Here is a 24,207-nt window from a genome sequence, read left to right as displayed (position 1 = left end):
CCCCCCTCACATGCCAGTACACCAACCGGGCACCCTAGGGGGCACTGCAGTGGACTTCAGAAATTGCTCCCAGGTGCATAGCTCCCTTACCTTGGGTGCTGAGCCCCCCAAAACCCACTACCCACAACTGTACAACAGTACCATAGCCCTTAAAGGGTAAAAGGGGGCACCTACATGTGGGTACAGTGGGTTTCTGGTGGGTTTTGGAGGGCTCACATTTACCACCACAAGTGTAACAGGTGGGGGGGGGGATGGGCCTGGGTCTGCCTGCCTGAAGTGCACTGCAGTACCCACTAAAAACTGCTCCAGGGACCTGCATAGTGCTATGATGGAGCTGGGTATGACATTTGAGGCTGGCATAGAGGCTGGAAAAAAATGTTTTTTTAATTTTTTGGGGGGTGGGAGGGGATTGGTGACCACTGGGGGAGTAAGGGGAAGTGATCCCCGATTCCCTCCGGTGATCATCTGGTCAGTTCGGGCACCTTTTCAAGGCTTGGTCGTGAACAAAAAGGGGCCAAGTAAAGTCGGCCAAATGCTCGTCAGGGCCGCCCTTCTTTTTTCCATTATCGGCCGAGGACGCCCATCTCTTAACCATGCCCACGTCCTGCCTTCGGTACACTGCCGACATGCCCCCTTGAACTTTGGCCGTCCCTGCGACAGAAAGCAGTTGAGGATGGGCAAAATCGGCTTTCGAATATACCGATTTGGCCACCCTTAGGAAAAGGGCGCCCATCTCCCGATTTGTGTCGGAAGATGGGCGCCCTTCTCCTTCGAAAATAAGCTGGATAGTCACATCCAATTTTTCAAGCATATTCTAGATGGTATCCAAAGTAACCAGCAGGGATTTTGTAAATTCTGTTACAGCCTCACCAGCCCTTATAATCTTTTCTTCGGCAGCATCTAAATCCAGCATTGCACCCTCGCTGGGAAGAGCCCGCGCAGCAACTTTGGCAGTCAGGCTTCCCATACCAACAACCACTAACATCACAGGACACAGGTAGATAGAGATGTGTCAAGCCCCAGAGCGGCAGGTGCTCCTTAACCCACCAAGGCAAGACAATGTTCTCCAGATCCAGACTGAGGGACCTTGGAGGTCTACCATTCAATCCTTTGATGAGCAGGGGAGGATGTTCTGGCTGACGAGGGACCAATTTAACCACCCCTTTCCTCTTAGTTTGTGGCATCAAGTTTAGAGGAAATCCAAAAAGGTAAAGGCTGCAAAGGGCTCGAGCATTAGAAAGCCACCAAACTCATGCTGCCATCTTGACTCCTCCCCTTTCCCCAGTTTGATTAAGTATTTGCTCTTATCTTCTTTTGTCCTACATATACACTGTGTCCCAAAAAAAGTGAGTCCCCTAAATATTTTGCATTAACCTCAAACCTGCACCAAAGTAACAAAAAATGTGCATGCAGAAAGTGGCATCTATTTGTGTCACTGACACCAATTTACATAGGAATCCCTCATCCCATTTAAGAGAGTTTTGATTTTTACAAACTGCTGACACAAATCTCAGTTTCCAACATGATTTAATTACTTGCTTACTCTCAAGACAGCACCCCAGCCCACCTTGTTCGTGAGACTGTTGCGTTGCTGTCAGCAGAGACACCAGACTTCATCAGCCCACTGCTGTGGCCACCAAACAGTCTGGATCTCAATCCGGTGGACTACCAGATTTTGAGGATTTTGCAGGAGCGAGTCTACTGCTGCCAGATCCATGACTGTACCACCTGAAAGAATGACTGATTGAAGAGTGGTGCTGCTTTGATCAGAGTATCATTGACAGAGCAGTGAACCAGTGGCAGGATCAACTGCGAAAATGTATTTGTGTTCAGGTTGACATTAACTGTGTTAGAAACTCTAACGTTTGGGTAATGTTATTGAAAATTTTAGGTCTCAGTAATGTTAAGGTAGATTTCTATGAAACCATACAACATTGTTTGAACTAGATGTCACTTTATGCATGTAAACTTTTAATTAATTCACTGCAGGTTTGTGGTTGTTATTGCAAAATATTTAGGGGGCTCACTTTTTTTTCTCAGACTCAGTGTAATTTAGTGGTTTATAAGATAAAATCATGTTACTCACATTTACTATGTAGAAAACGGTTCCTGAACTGCAGATGCCCATAAAATTGTTTTTTGTTTTTTTTTTGCATTAAATGTTTAGACCTGTGTTGTGTGATCACCAACAAATTGCAATCTCTGGGAAACATTTTGAAAGAATCTACTTGTTACATTTTGAGAGCTTTCATGCACAGCCATTAAAAGAAGGGTTCCTGGTGGAACAGTTTATGTGGTTAATGAAAATATGAACAAACAAAAATTAGCTCTCTGGTTAGGCACAGATATTGTCTAAGAAATTACATTACAGATGGGAAAAAGCAATTAGAGAAGCACTATATACAAAGAGGTGAAGTACTTTTAAGAACAGTAGATTTGAAGATCAGTTATGGGAATAATGATAGTGTTTTTTTATTTTTATTGATTTATTTGTTGCATTTGTACCCCACATTTTCCCAACTATTTGCAGGCTCAATGTGGCTTACATAGTACCGTCAAAGGCGTTTGCCCAGTTGGTGGATAACAAATACAAAGTTGTATAGTGATCGTATGAGGTATAAGTGGAGGGTCGGAATGGATGAAGATTGCGTGAAGTCCTGTTCGACCATAGTCATGCTGTGTTTTAAGACAACTGCTTGCCTTAGCCATAAGATTAAAAGAAAGATTTTTTAAGAACTGGTAGATGTGTTAGAAGTCTCCAGTCTGCAAATAAATTAACAAGGTACTTGTACTTTGTTACATTACTTAAGTACAATTGACATTACTTTTATTTGTAACAAGTCACTTCCCCCCCCCCCCCCCCAATACTTTTTACTTGTAATGAGTTACATTTAAGCTGTACTTTTGTACTTTGTTACTAATTTATTTATTTAGATTTTGCTCACACCTTTTTCAGTAGTAGCTCAAGGTGAGTTACATTCAGGTACACTGGATATTTCTCTGTCCCAGGAGGGCTCACAATCTAAGTTTGTACCTGAGGCAATGGAAAGTTAAGTGACTTGCCCAAGATCACAAGGAGCAGCAGTGGGATTTGAACTGGCCACCTCTGGTTTACAACACCTGTGCTCTAACCACTAGGCCACTCCTCCACTCTCTTTTACTAAAGTTTAGCTCGAGTTATCTGCAGCAGGGCCCATTTTATTCCTATGGGCCCTGCTGCAGATAACTGGAGCTAAAGTTTAGTAAAAGACCCTCTAAATATAAACTCAGAAAGTAGTTTTAAAAAAGAATTTTCTATCCCTCTGCTTCTCCTCCTCTACAGGCTTTCCAAGCAGTGTCAGATGGGCTTACAGATGATTGGAACAGAACTTCAGTCCCAAAAACAGCTGAGCTAGGACCAGAGGTTCGGGCCCAATCAGATGCAAGCCACCGTCTGACATCACTTGGGAACCCACGTTCCCACCCACTACACCTATCCAGAACAGCAGTTAATAACGTAAGAATATAAGTATTGCCATACTGGGACAGACTGAAGGTCCATCAAGCCCAGCATCTTGTCTCCAACAGTGGCCAATCCAGGTTACAAGTACCTGGCAAGATCCCAAAACAGTACAATACATTTTATACTACTTGTCTTAGAAATAAGAAGTGGATTTTCCCCAAGTCCATTTTAATAATGGCTTATTGACTTTTCTTTTAGGAAGCTATCCAAACCTTTTTTAAACCCTGCTAAGCTAACTGATTTTACCACACTCTCTGGCAAAGAATTCCAGAGTTTAATCAAACACTGAGTGAAGAAATGTTTTCTCTGATTTGTTTTAAATTTACTAGTCCTATTTTTGGAAAGAGTAAAAAGATGATTCACATTTGCCCGTTCCACTCCACTCATTATTTTATAGACCTCTATCATATCTCCCCTCAGCCGTCTTTTCTGCAAGCTGAAGAGCCCTAACCGCTTTAGCCTTTCCTCATAGGGAAGTTGTCCCATCCCCTTTATCATTTTCGTTGCCCTTTTCTGCACCTTTTCTAATTCCACTATATCTTTTTTGAGATGCGGTGACCAATATTCAAGGTGCCATCACACCATGGAGCAATACAAAGCCATTATAACATCCTCATTTTTGTTTTCCACTCCTTTCCTAATAATGCCTAACATTGTATCTGCTTTCTGAGCCGCCACCACACACTGAGCAGAGGGTTTCGAAGTATCATCAACGATGACACCTAGATCCCTTTCCTGGTCGGTGACTCCTAATGTGGAACCTTGCATTACATAGCTATAGTTTGGGTTCCTCTTTCCCACATGCATCACTTTACACTTGCTCACGTTAAATGTCATCTGCCATTTGGATGCCCAGTTTTCCAGTCTCATAAGGTTTTTTTTTTGTAATTTTTCACAATCCTCTTGTGATTTAACAACTTTGAATAACTTTGTGTCATCAGAAAATATAATTACCTCACTAGTTACTCCCATCTCTAGATCATTTATAAATATGTTAAAAAGCAGTGGTCCTAGCACAGACCCCTGGAGAACCCCACTAACTACCCTTCTCCATTGAGAATAGTGACCATTTAACTCTCTGTTTTCTATCTTTTAACCAGTTTTTAATCCACAATAGAACACTACCCCCATCCCATGACTTTCCAATTTCCTCTGGAGTCTTTCATGAGGTACTTTCTCAAATGCCTTCTGAAAATCCAGATTCACAATATCGATCAGCTCACCTTTATCCACGTTTGTTCACCCCTTCAAAGAAATGTAATAGATGATTAGGTAAGATTTCCCTTCACTAAATCCATGTTGGCTTTGTCTCATTAATCCATGTTTTTGAACATGCTCTGTAATTTTGTTCTTTATAATAGTCTCTACCATTTTGCCCAGCACCAGTGTCAGGATCACCTTTTTAAAAAATCAGAGTTACATTGGTCACCCTCCAATCTTCCAGTACCATGCTTGATTTTAAAGATAAATTGCATAAATAACAATAGTTCTGCAAGTTCATTTTTCAATTCCATCAGTACTCTGGGATGAATGCCATCTGGTAAAAGACGATTTGCTACTCTTCAGTTTGACAAACTGCCCCCATTATATCTTCCAGGTTTATAGAGATTTCATTCAGTTTCTCTGATACATCAGCTTTGAATACCATTTCTGGCACAGGTATCTCTCCCAAACCTTCCTCAGTGAAGACCGAAGCAAAGAATTCATTTACGCTCTCTGCTATGGCCTTGTCTTCTCTTCCCTGAGTCTCCTTTTACGCCTTGGTCCAACTGATTCTTTTCCCAGCTTCTTGTTTTTAATATTCCTTAAAAAAATGTACTACGTGTTTTTGCCTCCAACGCAATCTTTTTTTCAAAGTCCCTCTTTGCCTTCCTTATCAGAGCATTGCATTTGACTTGCCATTCCTTATGCTGTTTCCTATTATTTTCAGTCAGTTCCTTCTTCCATTTTATGAAGGATTTTCTTTTAGCTCTAATAGCTTCCTTCACCTCACTTTTTAACCATGACGGCTGTCGTTTGGTCTTCCTTCCTCCTTTTTTAATACATGGAGTATATTTGGCCTGGGCTTCCAGGATGGTATTTTTGAACAGCATCCATGCCATTTGATTGGCTATTACTTTGTTGTTGTCAGGCTCAGCTACTTCCCCAGTCTGGACAGCACCTTCATTGCAAGCAGGGCCTCTCCCATCTACCATGGCCCTGCAGCACAGTCTTGATCCCTCCCTCCTGTTGCACCTCTACTGGGCTCGTGCTAATCAACTAGCATGGGAGACGCACATGACCTGACTCTCTGCAGCGCCGCTGGTAAACCTTTGGGACTGGCACAGGAAGCACTAGTGGCACTGTAGAGAGCCAGGTCCCGCATGTCTCCCATGGTAGTTTATTAGTGTGGGCCTTGCAAAAGTGCACAGGAGAGAGGGAGGGAGACTGTGCTGCAGGGCCGCAGTGGATGTGGGGGGGGGGGGGGGGAGAAAGAGACAGAGATGTGGTGATACTGGATAAAAGAGGGGGAGCGACAGAAGCAATGGGCTGGAGGAGAGAAACTGGGCGAGACTGGATATGTGGGGAGGGAGAAAGAAATGAGGCAAGACTAGATGAGAGTGGAGGAAGAGAGGGAGAGTGACAGAGAGAGATGGGGCAATACTGGATAAAGGGGGGAGAGACAGAGGCTATGGACTGGGGAGAGTGAGAAAAATTAGGCAAGACTGGATAGGTGGAGGACATAGGAGTCAACTTTATCAAAATGATTGGTGGTGCTAAACTCAATAGAAATTACCCCTGCCTGGACACAAAGGGTTTGCTCTATATTACAGATATGGAACAGATCGATGTTGGTTATAGTGGAAGAGGTGAAGAGGAGAGAACAAGAGAAAAAAAATGACACAAGGACAGGAGACCCTTGGAAAGAGAGTTAAAATAAGACAGGAAAGCAGCAAATTATTTTTAATTTAGGATGAAGTAATGCCAGTTAGTCCACTTTAAAAGTTAATAAATATCAAGAAAAGAAAAAAAATAAGGTGACATCTTTATATTGGACTATATACATTTTTTTGACTAACTTTCAGAGACCAAAACCTACTTCTTCAGGTCAGGACACTATACTGCTGTAATAGTATGTTTGTCCTGACTTAAGGAAGGAGGTTTTCACCTCCAAAAACTAGTCAAAAATGTAATATGTCAGTCCAATAAAATGTATCAGCTTATTTTCTGTTTTTGTTTTATTTGTTATTTTTTATGCTTCAATCATTTTTATTCAAAACTTAAGGAAGAAGAAAAGTTAACATCATCATGTATGAACGTCTGATATTTTCCCCCCATGTGGCTAAACTAACACATAGTACTTCTACCCCAACAAATAGGACTTAACCTTCCCTCTCATTCCCTTCCCCTCCCACCCCCCTTTGTTTCCTTGCTATGGCATCAAATGAACATAATAACGCAGGGTACAGGGCAATATCTAGAAGTTTAACAGTCTACTCCTGGCAGTTGGAGTCAGAGTATTCCAAAAGGGAGTCCAAGAGAGTTGGAAACGCACTCCAGTCTTCGTTTTAAAGTCTGTAATTCCCACCCTCTCTACCCGCAGTAACGTTATCATACGCACACGCCACTGCGATACTGTAGGGTAATTGTATGTAAGCCATTCTGAGAGTATTGCTTGTTTAGCCACTACAATAGCTTTGCGTACAAAAGCGGTAAATCCTGATGGGACAGGGTGTATGAGAACAGGATGGCCCAGGAGCAGTGCCGAGTCATACTTCCAGCCCGCCTTCCACATCTCAGAAACATATTGTACTAGCTCCTTCCAAAATCGGACTATGCCCTTGCAGGACCAAAACATGTGCCTGAGGGTGGCCCCTGGATCCCTGCATTTGAGGCACTCTCCCCAAGGCGAGAGTCCCATGTGAAAGGCTCTTCTGGGAGAAATGTAGAGTCGAAGAGCAAATTTGTATTGTAGCTCCCAGTGGTGTGTCATGTTCATTGTTTTGCAGATTGTAAGCACATGGGACTTGAACTGGGGCAATGTAAGGGCCATTGGGATATCTCGTTTCCAGGCAGCCAGTAACTTGGCATAGTCCAGTTCGGTAACTGTGTCTCTGATGTGCCTGTGATGGAACGTGAGGGGCACTTTTTGCTGTGCCTCTAAAGAGAATGCTGTTGCCAACTCTTCCTGGACATCCTCCGCCAGCGCTTCCCAGGACAAGGAACGTATATAATGCTTTAGCTGTGCATAATAGAACTCATCGGAGGGCGGCAGGGTGTATTCAGCACAGAGCTCCTGAAACGGCTTTATCTGTCCTTCACGGGTAAGTACTTGTAACAAGTATACTATCCCTTTCCTTTTCCATCTGCGGAACACCGAATATAGCCTTCCAGGTGCAAAGGCAGGGTTCCCGCATATTGGCAAGTATGGTGTAACCTTCAAAAAAAATACGTGTAATTTACAGATCCATTTCCAAGTTGCTTTTGCTGATGTCATTATTCCTGTATGTTTCAGTAGGGGCGGCAATGGTAATCCCATCGTATGCAAATATTTGTTATTTTTTAATGTAGAAATTGGAATATGTAAGTTTTTAAAATTTATATCTGTTCTATATTTTGCATGGTATAAAGGGGCGTGTCACTATTTCTGTTTCTTTGGTTTTACACTGTATGCAGAGTATGGCTTCTTGGGGGTTTGGTTTAATTTTTGTCTACATATTTCTATTTTTAGTTTGTTTGTGGTTACTTATTAGAGGGGCTACCTCTGTTCGTGTGTTAAAAAGGCCGGGTATTCTGTTAGCATAGTGTATGTCTAGTACTAATCTGTACTAACCCAGTTTATTATGTTTTCCAATAGGTGTATTAATGTTCTTCTGCCCACTGCAATACTCAGGGTGTTTTTTTTTTTTTCTAGGAAGGACCTTGTATGATCCCCCTGGAAGTTTGCTTGTAAACATACTAGATTCAGTAGTCCAGTATGTTAAGAATACTTGTAAGTTTGTAGTAAAAAAGTAGCTTTACGAGCTGTACTTTATTACTTTTACTTGAGTATTTTTTTAATAAGACTTTCTACTTTTACTTTACTACTTTTGAAGGTAGTACTTTTACTTTTTACTTAAGTACTTTTAAAAGCGAAGACCCCATCTCTGCTGGTTAGCTATGCAGATACAACACTGAGGGGTCATTTTACCAAGCAGCAGTAAAAAGGGCCTTACGGTAGTGGCGGCAGCTGTTTTTGAGGCAACTGGGGCTCTTTTTATCACAGCAAAAAGCCTGAAAAAACACGCTTTGCGGTAAGCTGCAGTTACCATGTGGCCATGCAGGGGGAGCAGTTACCAGCACCAACTTAGGTGGCAGTAAGAGCTCCCGTGCTACCCCGGCGGTATATTTTTTAAAAAACTCTAGCAACGCCAGAAATGGCACACGTTTGAGGCAGAACTACCGCCAGCAGCCGCATTGGGCCGGCAGTAGTTCCAGGTTGCCACGCGGTAAAGTACAAGGGACTCTGAACATCAGCCATATTCACATAACTTCCAGGTACCACCGCTCATCTGAGTATTCAGTCCTCTCTCTGTCTGGTTAGCATGTGGATCCGACACTGAATATCAGTCATATTCACATAACTTCCAGTTACCCCCACTCATCTGGTGGCCAGATGTGGCCCAGCACTGAAAATCCAGGTCTAAATTAGCCACTAGCAGTAAACGTTTCAAAGACTATTGAAGGCTCAATATTTTCCAATTCATTTTTATTAGAGCATAATGAACATAATAAACACATTCCAAGTGCACTCTTTCCTTTTTATTTCTATCCTGTTAGCATACAAGCTCTGAAGATTAATATTATACAAAATTTACCGTAGCATTAATAAACTAGCTGATACTGACGAAATTGACCAGAAAAGTCCATTCATTTCCCTTATCTCTGCTGAATTAAAGGGCCTCCTTCCTCTATTACAATCTACATCCCACCACAATTATATATATAATAATTCTACAGTAATCAGAGAGCACAGACTTGCGTGCAATAGCTTTAAAGAAAACTATATCAGTGGAATCAAGATGGTGTTGGATGAGGAAATGTGGGCATAAGCTACTTGTTTGCTGCTGGGCTCGTCGTTGCATCTTACCTTTGTGCTTTTTCAGGTCATTTGCTACATCAAAAAGATACAGTAAAGGAGCTTTTCCCCCATACAGTCTCTCTATGCAGATTAGAATTGCCAAGCACCTTGATGTAGCCCCAACTGGTTCTGGAGCTGGAATGCTCGCTGTGCCAGGTAGAGAAGGAAGCTTAATATCACACTGTGTCTAGACTGCAGGATAAGAGGGCAGTAGGTCGAATGCTATAGTGGCTCGCGCCAGGGCCGCCGAGAGAAGAGGCCGGGCCCGGGGCTAGGCTGCCCCGCCTCCGCCCCCCCTCGCTCCCCCTGCCGCCCCCTGTTGCTCCCCCCGCCGCTGCCGCCCCCCGTTGCACCCCTGCCGCTGCAGTCCCCGGTCTCACCTGCCTGCCTCCACGGTTCCGGGCCCCCTGCAGTCAAAGCGGCAGTTGCAGATTACCTCTCTTCTGGCCTTCCCTCCCTGTGTCCTGCCCTCGTCTGATGTAACTTCCGGTTTCCGCGAGGGAGGGACACAGGGAGGGAAGGCCCAAAGGGAGGCGATCTGTGACTGCCGCTTTGAATGCAGGGGGCCCGGAGCCGAGGAGGCAGGCAGGTGAGACTGGGAACTGCAGCGCCAGCGGCCTGACCCCGGCGCCAGGCCCCCCTTGGAGGCCCGGGGAATTTTGTCCCCCCTGCCCCCCCCTCTCAGCGGCCCTGGCTCCCGCTTTCATTGGGGACCAGTAAGTAGTTAGCCTATGAGCAGCATGGGAAGAAGAATGCAGTGAAGACACTGCTGACTTCAGAGTAACCCAGTCTGTTTTCAGCTGGTGGTGGAGGCAGTGCTGACATTGGTGCCTTTGAGTGGGACACATCCTGATGCTACAACACGTATGCTACAATTTTTAGATGCCATGAGCAAATGGCCACTTTAGACTCACTATGAATGTATTGCAGCATTGTGTACTTTGATTAAGGTTTGCCTTGATACTCACTGAGGTCAGCAGTCTCAAGAGAAAGAGCTAATAGACTGTAGGGCAAAAGTACAGATCTTACACTAGAAAATGAATTCATTTTCATTTACAGAGTCAGATTTGGTTTGAGACAAATTGTTGGTCCTCATGAAGCAGGAGATTATGGAAAATTACTCTCAGGACTTGAATTTGGCAATTATTAACTTTAGTAATGCTCTTTTGACACAACCAGCTGATACTTTGAAAAGTTTTCTTCATGAAGTTTTAGAGATTAAGCAGAGAGAATTTGATAGAGTTTGCCTGTGGGTCAGTTCCACACTGATCTTATAAAAAATCACAAGCAGTGATCTATTACAAGGTTTTTTTGCAAGAGGAAGTTTCATGAGGGTTGTTAAAATTGCATATAGAGTTACACGAATCACAACTTCCTTAATTACAAAATTCCTTCCAAGAATGACAGGCTTGTTTATGTTTTACATTGCTCCCATCAAGCCACATCCATTGCAAGCCTAAATCATAAGCATTGGAATGTACTGTTGATTCATTCATTTTTTCAAGACAGTACTATGATCGCCTATATTCACGGCCCCCCTTGGATGCCGGGCCCTGGGGAATTTTGCCCCCTGCCCCCCCTTCAGCGGCCCTGAGTTTGTCCCCATCCCCATGGGTTCTGTCCCCATCCCCACCCTGTCCCCCTGGGATCTGTCCCCGCCCCATTCCTGTGGGATCTATCCCCATCCCCACAGTTACTGCAGGTCCCCGTCCCCATGTCATTCTCTAGTCCCACCCTGTATCTTTCCAAAAGCCAATGCATATATTGCCAGTCCACTCTGTCAAAAGCCTTTTCAGTGTCTAAACTCAACAGGGCCGCCAGGACACTGCCATTGACCGCAGGGCCCAAATCGCTCTAATGATGTTTACAGAGGTGTCGTGCCTGGGTACAAATCCCGTTTGATCCAGATGAATCAACTTAGGAAGGACCCTATTCACCCATAGCACTAAGATTTTCATCAACAGCTTCATATCTTGGTTTATAAGAAATAGTGTGATAGAACTCCACCCGCTCCAGGTCCCTCCCTGGCTTGGGGAACAAAAACACGTGGGCTCTATTTCGATAAGCTCCCATCCGAAACTGCTCCTGATACATCCTTTGCAAGACCAGAGACATAATTAAAAATAATTCTGCTCCAGAGCCATCCGACACCGGAGTCTTGCCCAGTTTCAATATGGTAACAGCCTCTCTAATATCCCCCACTAAAACAGGCAGATCTAAAGCCCGCCTCTCTGCTTCGCTCAGGGTGGGCAGGTCCAAGTGCTCTAAAAAGGTCTCCCTAGCACCTGCATCATGAAGTGCCTGTATGTACAAGGTCCAATAATAATCTACAAAAGACTGCACAATAGCCTGAGAACTCTGACAGTCTTCATATTGACATGTAACTTAGTAATAAACTGCTTACATTTGCTAGGGCAAACTAAGTTATCCAAAGCTTGCCCGATTTGTTCCCCTATTTATGCAACTTAAATTTGTACATCAAGATACTAGTGGTGGCACATTAGGTTAACAACTGATCTATCTGTGCTCTTAGTAGCATATATGATGTTTGAGCTGGGCATCCCTCAGCTGCGCCAAGAGCTCTAACAATGCCCAATCCCTCTCCCTTCTCCCATGACTAACATAAGAAATTATACAACCTTTCAAAACAGCCTCAGCCATCTCCGAAAGCGTAATAGCACTAACCTGACCTGTATCATTCACCTCTAAGAACTCGTGCCACTCCTTCCGTAAAAATTCCAGAAATTTAGGGTCCTGGCATTTAAGATAACAATTCCAACTCCCTGTGCAGCGCTGGTGTCCCATCCACAGGGTTACCTCCAACACCGCATGAACAGACATTACTGCCAGTTCAATATTGGCCATATGCAGGCGAGAAAAGCAATGGGCAGGAAGTAGCCCATAATCTAAGTGGGTATAGCCATGATGGACTTGAGAAAAAAGAAGGCGTCCCTGACGAGGGCCGACTTTCTTGGTCCATTTTGTCTTGCGACCAAGCCTCAAAAAGGTGCCCGAACTGACCAGATAACCACCGGAGGGAATCGGGGATGACCTCCCCTTACTCCCCCAGTGGTTACTAATCCCCTACCATCCAAAAAAAACCATTTTTTAACATATTTTTCCAGCCTCTATGCCAGCCTCAAATGTCATACCCAGCTCCCTGACAGTAGTATGCAGGTCCCTGGAGCAGTTTTAGTGGGTGCAATGCACTTCAGGCAGGTGGACCCAGGCCCACACCCCACCTGTTACACTTGTGGTGGTAAATGTGAGCCCGTTAAAACCCACCACAAACCCACTGTACCCACATGTAGGTGCCCCCCTTCACCTGTAAGGTGTAGTGGTGTACAGCTGTGGGGAGTGGGGTTTGGGGCGGGGGTTGGGGGCTCAGCACCCAAGGTAAGGGAGCTATGCATCTGGGAGCAATTTGTGAAGTGTACTGCAGTGCCCGTTAGGGTGGTGTCCTGGCATATCAGGGGGACTAGTGCACTACGAATGCTGGCTCCTCCCACGACCAAAAGGCTTGGATTTGGTCATTTCTGAGATGGGCGTCCTCGTTTTCCATTATCGCCAAAAACCGGGGACGACTATCTCTAAGGTCGATCTAAATTTCGTGATTTGGGCATCCCTGACCGTATTATCAAAACGAAAGATGGCCACCCATCTTTTTTCGATAATACAGGTTTCCCTGCCCCTTCGCTGGGACATCCTACAAGGACGTCCTCAGGAAAACGTAGGCGCCCCGTTTGATTATGCCCCTCAATGTCATTTACTATATGTCTTCACTGATCCATTATAAAAGATCTTGACCCTGGCAGGATAATAAATGGAGAAGTGGATCCTTCTGTTGACTAGCTGTGAGCAATAGGGTGCCACTGAGCGGTAACGAGCTGACAACTGTGCCGAGAAATCCTCGAACAGTAACTCCTTTTGGCCTCTAAGCTCCAATTGACACACTGTCTGGTAGGACCACAGAACTGACATCTTGTCCACATAATTTAGGAAACAAGAAATTACTACTCTAGGGTGCCCCCCCCCCCCCTTCCTGTAGCTTCAGGCCTAACCTGTGTGCCCATTCCATCAGAAAATGGGTGCAACTCTCAGGCAGCCTCAATTTATCTGGGAGTTCCTTCTCAAAGAGAAGTGGCAAGTCCATATCTGCAACAGCTCCGGGGAGGCCTACTAACCTCAAAATATTTTTCTCTTGCTACTGTTTTCTTGCTTGTCAAGGCACTCCTCTAGTTTAGCCTGCTGCTGTTGCATAGCCATCAGCTGGCTCTGCAGATCTGTAATTATCTGTGTGGTAAGTCTCTGTTCCACCTCCGTGATTTTACCCACTTGGGCGCCCAAGGTTTCCTTCATCTCGTGCAGGGTGGACTGCATTTCGGACATTTTGTCCCTTAAGATAGCTTTAGCAAAATGAGTGAGATATTGGGCCACTTCCTCCACCACAATGAGGTCCAGCTCTTCCTTGTACGCTGCCATCATAGATTCTGTGATAATCAGATTGTAGGCCAGACCTTTCTTCGATCTGCTAATCACAGCCATCAAGAGAAGCCACCTGGGGATTCCTGCTGTCTTAGCCTGGCAGCAGCAATATCCAGGATCAAAAAAGGCACCCAGCAAAGGCAGATAAATAGCAAAATAGTGGGAAGGGATAGGGAGCTCCTGACGGACAGGTCACACTCTTTCTCCAGTCATCACATGACCTCAGCATATTTAGGTTAAAAAAAGGTTTGTACAAGTTCCTGGAGGAAAAGCCCATAGTCAGCTATTGAGACAGACATGGGGGAAACCACTGCTGTTCCTGGGATTGGTAGCATGGAATGTTTCTACTATTTGGGATTCTGCCACATACTTGTGACCCGGACTTGAAACATATTCTAGACTTTGACAACTAAGATTTAATGCTAAAAAAATGTAAGGTCATACATTTTGGCTGCAAAAACCCAAAGGAACAGTACTATATACAGGGTGAAATACTTCTGTGCACAAAAGAAGAGTGGGATTGGTAGGTGACTGTATTTGATAAACTTAAGGTAGCCAAACTACCTTCAACAACATATAAATATGATACCCTGTCCAGAGGGCAGCTACTAAAACGGTCAATGGTTTTGTCCTAAAGCATATGGACACACAGACTGAAAAATCTCAGCATGTATACTTTAGAATAAAGGTGGGAAATATAACAGACATTTAAATACCTCTATGGCATAAATGCAAAAAGCCAGGGCCTCTTCCAATTGAAAGGAAGCTCTGGAATGAGAGGGCATAGGAAGAAAGCAAAGGGTAGACTCAGGAGTAATCTATGAAAATATTTCTTTACAGAAAGGGAGGTAGATATGTGGAATGGCATCACAGCAGAGACTGTGGAGATGAGGACTGTTTTAATTTAAGAAAGTGTGGCATAAGCAGAGAGGATCTCTAAAGGAAAAGATTATTAGTTGGTATAAATAGCAGACTAGATAGACCATATGGAGGCTCATTTTCAAAGCACTTAGCCTCCCAAAGTTCCATAGAAACCTATGGAACTTAGCCTCCCAAAGTGCTTTGAAAATATGCCTCAGAGTCTTTATCTGCACACATTTTCTATATTTTTGTGTCAAAACTGAAGCCTGGGGAAATTTTGAAAGGGCTTTTCCATGGGTAAATGCTCATTTACCTGCAAAAATTTCTTGAAACATTTTCCCTAAATAGGGTATCTTGATAAGATTGTTGTCTTACTCCACTAGTATTTCAATTGTATAGTTTACATATATAGAAAATTTATTGGGGACTACATCCTTTTGAGGCTGTGGAAACTAGAAGTTTCCCCAAAAATCCCTGCCTTCCCAACCCTGTGTGCTTTTTACATCCTACCCTGCTGTGAGCTTCTCAAAACAGGCATTTCCCTGGTTTTTAATGCAAACCGCAAAAAAAATAAACAAGTGATTCTCTTGGGAAATACTTAAAGACATCTGGAAACGCCACAGTTACAAAGGCAAGTCAAAGCAAGAAATAAGAGCACCACCTCACCCCACGCACATTCAGCCCCAACAGTCTGATGTAAAGGAAATAACATGACAGCATGACAGGGAATGAAAATAATTACAAAATGCCAAGCTAAAGTGGTAGAGTAGCTGTCTAAGTCCACTTTTAAAATTAATAAATAGAAATAAAACAAAGAAAAGAAGATGATACCTTTTTTATTGCACTAACTATACATCTTTTGATAACCACTAAAAAAGTCAAGACATCCAGAAATTCACCATGGTTTACAGAGGAACTATCAATCCTAAAAAGGGAACGTCAATGCCTTTTAAAGCAATGGAGAAAGAACAAAGATACTACTGATAAATCCAAATGGAAGTCAGCCTTCCAACGCTACAAAAAGAAGGTATCTGATTCAATACTAAAGCAGCCTAATAGGTCAAGATGATCTTGACAACAAAAAAACTCCTTAGTTAAAAAAACTAGCTTCTACTAACAATGATGAACATTCATAGAAAACATGTCCCACCGCCCAAGACCTAGCTGATCATTTCACTAATAAGATCCTCCAAATCAGGTCTGAACTATCTAAAGCTACTCCAAGAGACGAAAATAGCCCAACCCATAGTTCAGCCTCAATCGCCGGAGATCCTACAATCCAAGGGCTCAAAACGGACCAAAACTAGGCATCTTTTCAACCACCAACAGTTGAGGATGTAAGATCACTGTGTTTAAATGCTCCCGAGCCAACTGCTTCCTCGATCAATGCCCCAAAAAACTACTCAAATCCATCCCTATGGAAGCAGTAAACTGGTTTCTAGACGATCTCAATGAGCTGTTAAAAACTGGCTCTCTTCCTCCTGATATGGGCAAAATTGTTCTCACACCGCTGTTGAAGGGATCTGGGCTAGATGTAACATCGCCGGCAAACTACCGTCCAGTGACAAGCATATCTGTTTTTACTAAAGTATTAGAAACCTACATCAGTAAACAACTCTCTTTATAGCTGGAAAATATTTCTATATTACACTGGTCACAATTTGGCTTCAGATTGTCACATAGTATGGAATCATTGCTGCTAGTTCTAACTACATATGTCAAACAACACCTATGCAAAGGAGACAAAGTAATTCTTCTCCAATTCGATACATCGGCAGCGTTCAATGCAGCTGACCACACATTGCTACTCGAACGTCTGGATCAGATAGGAATAACAAGGACTGTGATCAAATGGTTCTGTGAATTCCTTTCAAATCGAAGCTATTCTGTCAAGGAAAACAACCAACTTTCCAACTACCGGTCTCTTAACTGCTGGGTTCTCCCCTTATCTATCCTGTTCAGTCTCTTTATGTCATCCCTTGTCTCAATACACCTGGTTCTTAATGAACTACTATTACCCTACGCAGATAACATCCTGCTTCTTTTACCAGTGACAGCATCAAACAAAGATATAACTCAGTCTGTAGCGAATGGCATGACTGCTGTTAGTAACTGGGCTCTGAACAATAAACTGAAATTGAATATGCAAAAAACCAAGTTCCTGTGGTTCCAAAATCAGGGAGTTGAGGTCCCATCATCAATATCTTGTCCAATAGTCAAAGCTTTACAGTTGAGTCTGACACCAGAGCACTAGGGGTTTGGTTGATTCTTCCATCGCCTTCTCTTCCCATATTACCAGCTATGGAAGAAAACACTATTCAAAATGAGACAGCACATCTAGTCAAGTTTACACTGGGCAGGCTTCGACCAAAAAGACTTTGCACTACTAGTCCAAATGTTAGTCCTCCCTCACTTGGATTACTGTAATGTTCTATTTCTCGGTATTAAGTGGTCAGTATCAGAAAAAAAACTGCAAATCATACAGAATACAGCTGCTAGACTAGACTAATATACAGATTGAATATACTAGTGTTTCAAATCATCTTACTAAACTACACTGGCTTCCCATAGTAGAAAGACTCAGGTTCAAAGCTGCTTGTTTAGTTTTCAAATCTTACAGGGTTTCACCTCTGAACTGCTGGTTAAGACCACTTCACTACGTTTGGTCCAGTCTAACAGACTGAAAGAACAACTGATGATAGCATCACCATTTCAAAATCAGAAGATTTTCAGCTCTCTATTCCCTATACTTGGAGTTAAAATATGGAACTCTCTACCTATTGCCATTAGAACAGAAAACAACTACCTTAGCTTCAGGAAGATGCTAAAAACCTTTCTCTTCCCAAAGACTGCTTCATAACAATCCATTGACTTCTACTTCCTAGTATCATCCATTATCCTTTCCTATAATTGTTTTGGTCTCATGCATTACACCAATGGTCTCTAATTGTTCTCATACCTCACACAATAACATTATCGGCTTTTGCCTCACCTAGAATATAAACCGCACTGAACTCTGGAAAGGAGATACAAGAATGATTTGATTTGACCTTCTTCATATTAAAAATCCCAGGGAAAAGCAACTACTGACCCAAAACCAGAGACTATAACATTTATTAAAAATAAACTGAAGATAAACAATAGAGAGAGCTTAGAATAGAAGTGTAACCATCATCCCATTTGTATGGCTGTACAAGATTACAAAACCTGATTGCTATCCTGTTCAAATGATTCAGGGTGGTAAAGCCAATAGAAAATTACCACCCCGCCTCTCTCCTTTGCAAAAAAAGAAAATCACAGCTGGTCATTTGTGATGCCAGCTAGCTCTTCTTAAAAGTCTAGAATGAAACAGGTAACACAGACATGGGAAGGCCTCATATAGCTAACAGAAGAGCTACAGAACCACCGATCTTCACAGGTCCCTATTCTCCCCACCACAACCCTAATTTCATTCCCACTGGTCTTCCTGCCATACTCTCTCCTAACCCCCTAAGTCAGTCCCCACCCATCTTTCTCATCCCCATCCCACCATTTATTTATTTATTGTATGGCATTTGTAGCCCACATTATCCCACCTCTTTGCAGGCTCAATGTGGCTTACATTTTGTCATGGATACTGGAAATAGCATTGAATCTACATTTGGTTTACAGAGGGTTTTGTGTTACATGGTAGTGAAATAGATGAGGGCGTTAGAGCAGCAAGACATTATAAAACATTATAAGACAGTTTGGAAGATTTAAGACTATACAGTTACACATGTTAAATTATACAGTTACACATGTTGATCTTTGTGATATATCTTGTCGAAGAGATAGGTTTTCAATAGTTTGCGGAAATTGGTCAATTCATAGACCGTTTTCAGGTTACGTGGCAGCGCGTTCCAGAGTTGCGTGCTCGTATAGGAAAAGGTAGATGCATGCATTGATTTGTAATTCAGACCCTTGTATTTGGGAGGATGTAAATTAAGGAAGGCTATTCTCACATATCTTTCTTATAACAGGTTGTTCCTCCTTTCCTCTCATTCTTCTCCACCTCCTTTGCTCCCTACTCCCTCTGCTCTTTTTAAATTTTGCCTCTCCTGCACTGATGCAATTTGACTTTTATATTTAGGGTCAGGTCAGGGACTTATTACCCCGCTGTTTGTTTCATGTCTTACAGCACCCCCTCCCCGCCCACAAACATTCCCCTCCCAATCCTTTTAATTCCCAGCAAGTTCCCTTCCCTGCTCTCTACGTCTTCCCTCTCTTCCTTCCTTAATAGGCTCAACTCACCACTTCATTTGTGACTCCTCCTCTACACAAGTTTAAAACACTTCCTTGCTTATTTCCATCATTACAGTATGTAGCACAATGTTTATGTTTATTAAAATCTTCTGAATCACTTTTTTAAAAATGTAAATCAAAGCAATGTACAATTAAAATTAGTTAAGAAAGGAATCCCATTAAACAATAGGAAAGAATACAATCATACAAAAACAGTCACATGACCGTATCCCTCACTGAAAGGGGCCACCTGCCATCACTGGTATAGTCCCTTAACTAAGAACAAGAATAAGCTTTGATACAGAAATAAGTTTTTAGTATAATCTTGAATTTCTTAAAAGATTGCTCAGTCCTAAGGCAAGGCAGGGAGTTTAAATTGGACCCGAAAATGGATAGGGAGCCAGTGGAGTCTCATAACAAGGAGGGTGACATAATCTCTGCATTGGGCTGAACAAAGAAACTGTGAGGCAGTATTTTGGAGACATTTACTTCTGACATGGGGAGGCCTGCATAAATGATGTTGCAGTAATCCAGTCAAGAGCCTACAGAAGTGTGAAACAGGGTATCTAGGGCATCAAAGTCAAGGATGCCTTTTACAGATCTTAGTTTATAGAGGGTGAAAAATCCATTCTTCACCACTGAAGAAATATGAGCAGAAAAGCTGAGGCTTCAGACTAAGATTACTCTAAGGTACTTAAATTGAGAAACTAGTTCAAGTGGTGTACCAAATAAATAGATATAGCAGATCGAATGGGGGCACGGCTGGTGATCCAAGAGACCATAGTCATCTGAGAGTTGAGGATCATATAATCTGTGTTAAGCCAAGCTGTGTAATGGATAATTAGGATATCATCAGCATAAAAAAAATGCTGAGTCCAAAAGACTGAATGAGTGCAGCTAGTTTGCTGAGGTAAATGTTAAAAAGTATTGGGTATAGGATCAACCCCTGTGGAACTCCGCAGGACAGAGAAAAAGCACTTGACTGACCCTGTGGAGAAAGAACTTTAAATGCCCGGCCCTGGAGAAAGGAGGTGAACCATTTAAGGACTGTATCAGATATCCCAACAGAGGAAAGACCCTGCAGGAGAAGCTTGTGATTAATTACAAAGTAAGTGCAGCTATCCTGCTGTCCTATTATAAACCTGAAGCCTCCTGAATCCCACTGCTGAACAGATCTATGCCAGTGTCCAAAAAATGACTGCCTTCACCTCTAAATAAGTTGTCTTGATCCAGTTTGAGCCAATCGTAGTGAATTCTGAAACTCCCCCTCCCCCGAACCATGATCCATTTTTTTTCAATTGTTTCTTGATTTTTTTTAAATCCCTTTTGTCCATAATGGCTCTTGCTCATACTTAGATCTAGGCATGATATATGATCAGCCTGTCCTTACCTCCAGCATCCAAAGCATCAAGGTGGTCAAAATCATCATCTTAATAGAACTCCTGCCAACAACCTTCCCAATATCATTCCCACTCAAATGCATGATTACCACTTAAATGCTGTGATCTTTAGCTGATCCCACTGTATTCCTCTTTCACAGTAACATAGAACAAAGTAGTAGATGGCAGATAAAGTCAAGCATGGTTTGCCCAGCAAGGAGGCAAGATTCATGTCTGCTGTTCTGTGCAGCAACATGCAGGTTACCTCCTCTGTATCTTGTTTAGGATTATATCTGCCACTCTGTGCAGATTATACTACTGTATGGCAGCTGTGTTGCTATGACCCTCTTGTTTATCCCACACATTGAATTCTGTCACTGTTTTTGTCCCAGCCACCTTCACCAAAAGGGTGTTCCAAGCATATGTTATCCTTTTGGTGAAAAAGTATTTCCTGAAGTTGCTTTTCAGTTTCCTTCAGTTCTATAGCTCCTTCATATTTGAAAAAAGATTTGTTGGCTAATTAATATCTTTAAAGTATTTATATGTATCTATCATATCACCACTGTCTCTCCTCTTCCCTAGGGTATACATATTCAGGTCTTCAAGTCTTTTCCCATACAGTTTAGGTCACTTTCCTCTGAACCACTTCAAGGTTTTTATTTATTACTAGTAAAAAAGGCCCGTTTCCGTAACAAATGAAACGGGCGCTAGCATATGGTTTAGGTTATTATTTTTTTGTTTTTCCTGTTTGATATTAAGGGATATAAGTGTTTGTTCTGGTTTTTTTTTTTTTTGGGTGGGGGTTTGAGGGACATGGAGGCATATTTTCAAAGCACTTAGCCTTCCAAAGTTCCACCTAGTCCACGTGAATGGAACGCAAGTATTTCGCACATACCCACAGGTAGCGGTGGTCCTCTACTCTCCGTTCTGATCCGCTCTTCAATGCCCACAGTAGGAATATTGTGCTATCGTTCTAGCGTTGCTCCTCTGTTCTCTGTGCTGCACAATAATGTGGCGTTCTGCTGTTGAATGCTCCTCCCTTCTTGCCTTGTACTTTCCTGTGATTGGTCCGCCTAACGTCGCATTGCGTTGCCTGGTAACGGTTCACATTGTGTGTGGTATTTTCTGATTGGTCCTTCATGCCTCCTACGTGATAACCGTTGCCTGGCAACGTGAATGTTTTCTTCCGTCGACATTTGACGTGAGGGCGGGGCATAGGCTGGCTGGCTTCACCACCATGAATCCACGAACCCTTCAGGGAGTGATTGAGTGACTTCAGAACGTTGTCTTCAGAACGTTGAGGGTGAGTTTTATTATAGTAGATCCTTAGCAAAATACAGGTTCCAACTAGCCTAGAATCCTTCTGGCTTTGATCACTGTTCTGTCACATTGTTTTGGCAAACAGACAGACCAGCATGCAGTTGCATACTGTGTGTGTATTCTTCTCCACTGGTGCTGGGTCTCCTTCTCCGCTCAGGATGTCTAGGGTTCTGTACCAGAGTGGAAAGCACCATATTAACATAGGCACTTGGGAGATCCTAATTTTTCTCTTCCTTTCCTCTCCAACCTCCCTCACTCCCCCAATAATACGGCAAGAAAGTGATTGGAATTTGCATAGGCCATAGTTTTCTTTGGAAATCTTCCAACTCAAGCCAAGTTGGATAACCATCTCCCCCCCCCCCCCCCCCCCCAACCTAGGTAATCTCCTGCTTCCACTGCAAGCAAATTTCTCTCATGCATATTCAGTGTGAACATCCAGAAAACCTGAATTGGATGGTGTTGCACCAGGACAGGTTTGGGAACCACTGATGTGGGGCCTGAGATAGAAGGCATGTTTGTTATGGACTGGCATATGGCGGATAGGGAGGTAGCACTGTGTGCAGTAAGGATGGGGCTGACAAATCTGGAGAAACTTTTTAATGAGATTATGAGAGCATATTTTGTTCCAAAAACCCAATTTTTTCCTGCCACTTCTACATACATACATGGGCTCATTGGTTGAAGCCCAAGTCACCATCAACCATATGGAAATTTACAGGCACAGATACGCCTGTTTTTCTGCTGCTTTTGCAGGCAGTTGACAGCCCTGAAGGGGTATAAGTCATGTTTGTTTCATGCTTTCCATGCAGTGATAGGGACAGGAGAACAAGAGACACCACTACTTGATGGAATGACAGAGTATATGAAAGGAAGCAGAAAGTTGTCAGAGCTGTGGTAGAAGGCAGCTCTATATGTTATGCACTGGCACATGGTGGGTAGGAATATGCAGTGTGTGGGGTTTGGAGTCACAGGAAGGTGTGTTATGGACTGGCACAAGGTGGGTAGGAATATGCAGTTTGTGAGGTATGGAGTCACAGGAAGGTGTGCTATGCAGTGGTGTAGCCATAGGGGGCCTCAGGCCTCCTTCAAAATTGTGGCACCGGATGCATGGCTGCATGGATGTCCAAGTCTTGCCAGCCAAATAGATTCTCTACCAGAGCAGTGCCCATACTGCTGAAGTAGCAAGGAAGTCGTCAGGGTGCTCCTCCAGCTGCCAGTGCTGGCACATCCACCAATGCTCAGTTTATGCACTGAACTCAGCATGTGCGGAAGTGCTGGCGTTGGAAGCTGGAGCACCCTGATGGCTTCTTTGCTGCTTCAGCAGTACAGATGTGGCTCTGGCAGAGAAACTCTTCCGCTGGTGGGGCTTGAGCATCCCTGCCAGCAAAGGTATGATTTGGGGGTGGGGGAAGATAACTGACAGGAAATACTTGGCCTTCTCAGTCCACCCCTGGGCCCCCCAAAACACTAAGTTCTGACTACGCTCCAGGTACACTGTTGGCACATGGTGGGTAGGAAGATGTAGTGTGAGGGGTTTGGAGTAGCAGGAAGGTGTGTTATGGTTTGGCATATGGTGGGAAGGAACATGCACTGCATGGGATCGGAGGAAAATATGTTATGAATTGCCACATGCAGTGTGAATGATGGGTCTGAAGCAGGTCTGCATGCAGGGGAAGTGAAAGGAGGCAATTTGCATAGGCAAAGTATGAAGGATTATATAAGGCAGGAAAGAAAATGATTGTATCGCTGTTGCAGGTCTGTGGGTTATATGGGCATGCATGTGGTGGAAAGGGCAGAAGGTGGGTCTCAGAGGGAAATCAGGAACGACTATTCTAAGTATTTTTTTTTTATTCTGTTTGTCAGTGTTGTCATGAAATCACTTTCACAATGACACTTTAAGATTGTAGTACAATAGTCAGGCAGAGATACAAACATTTAGTAATCATTACTGAGTCACTTTCTAGCCACCTGTCTGCTTCTCGCCTCCCCTGGCACATTGCATTTACCTGTTCTAGTTCAGCTATACAGGTCTATGCAGCTGGCAGACAGAACCTTAATAAAAGCTTAAGTCATTGCCAAAGCCAGTATCTCCAGCAGCACAAGGCTCAGGAGGTTCAATGTCTGCAAACTGAGCAAAAGATACCAGAAATGCTACTCAGTCACTTCCAAAAATAAAAGTCAAAAAGGAGCACATGCACACATAAGATTTTGCTTTCAATTTACTATAAAACTATTTTTATGGCCTTTAAAAAAATTACAGTTGGGTCCATACATATACTGTACATAGCTACACATTA

The 24,207-nt window shown here is 43.2% G+C and overlaps 1 protein-coding gene across 7 annotated transcripts in view; it reads right to left on the bottom strand.

Moving 5' to 3' along the window:
- Positions 1–24,207, bottom strand: part of MST1R (macrophage stimulating 1 receptor) — a 239,425-nt gene that overhangs the window by 142,855 nt on the left and 72,363 nt on the right. The gene's annotated exons all lie outside the window — the stretch shown is intronic.

Source organism: Microcaecilia unicolor, chromosome 6 (genome assembly GCF_901765095.1).
Source record: "Microcaecilia unicolor chromosome 6, aMicUni1.1, whole genome shotgun sequence".
Lineage (NCBI taxonomy): Eukaryota > Metazoa > Chordata > Amphibia > Gymnophiona > Siphonopidae > Microcaecilia > Microcaecilia unicolor.
Note: the sequence above shows the minus strand (reverse complement) of the source record. Positions and strands in the feature narration are given on the sequence as shown.